The 767-nt window shown below is 40.5% G+C and overlaps 1 protein-coding gene across 1 annotated transcript in view; it reads right to left on the reverse strand.

Annotated features, from left to right (window-relative positions):
- LOC119585242 (facilitated trehalose transporter Tret1-2 homolog) overlaps positions 1 to 761 on the reverse strand; it is a 97,980-nt gene extending 97,219 nt beyond the window's left edge. The window contains exon 1 of the mRNA XM_037933900.1: positions 441 to 761. The gene's annotated coding sequence lies outside the window, so the exon portion shown is untranslated. The remainder of the gene's footprint in view (positions 1 to 440) is intronic.
- Positions 762 to 767: the final 6 nt, after the last annotated feature.

The raw sequence follows: 767 nt of genomic DNA on the forward strand, positions 1-767 counted from the left end.
AGATGCATTAATTACATTTGTGTTCCCTATAAAAGTGTTTACCAACAAACGGAATATTTATGTTCCTGCTTAACGACTTTGGTTTCATCGGTCAGGAGACAATGAAATGCTGAGTCAACGGCAGCTGAAGCAGAGCAGTTGATCCTATCCAGATATACGGCATATAGGCTAACAATAAAATCATTCATAACCGGGGAACAGCTGGATGGTAAGTTCGTTGGATCAAAGCCATGAAGAAAGGAAACGGACACTAGGAACGGTTATGACGAACCAAAACATGTCTCCCTCCGATGTATTGCAGGTCGTATACCGTTGATACAGGAAATTATGAATTCATGATTAGATTAAACAAAAAATGTGAGGGAAAAATCACTTCGATAGTAAAGGAATTCGTTTAGATAAACTAATGTGCTACGCAAACTATATAAACACAGACTTACAGTTCACTGTCATACAATCAGACGAGGCGGTGAGTGGGGTTCGTCTCAGCAGTCTGGTCGTCTTGAGGTTCCAAAGAAGGGCAAAATGACGACTCAGGACATCTGCTGGATTAAGCTCACAGTAACTGACTTTTTCTCTTGTTGAAGTTGTCTGTTGATTTTCCTCTTTTCGCTTCCTCAGACGCTACGTAAGTTACGATGCGTTTTTGTTTTTGCTATTGTATGTATGTTTTCCCCACAGGTATTCTCCTTAACTTTCCTTCGACGATCTCACGTCTCCTGCAGATATCTCCCTCCTCTCATGTCTCTCTTAATTCTATTTTTGCT

This window comes from Penaeus monodon, chromosome 19 (assembly GCF_015228065.2).
Source record: "Penaeus monodon isolate SGIC_2016 chromosome 19, NSTDA_Pmon_1, whole genome shotgun sequence".
Lineage (NCBI taxonomy): Eukaryota > Metazoa > Arthropoda > Malacostraca > Decapoda > Penaeidae > Penaeus > Penaeus monodon.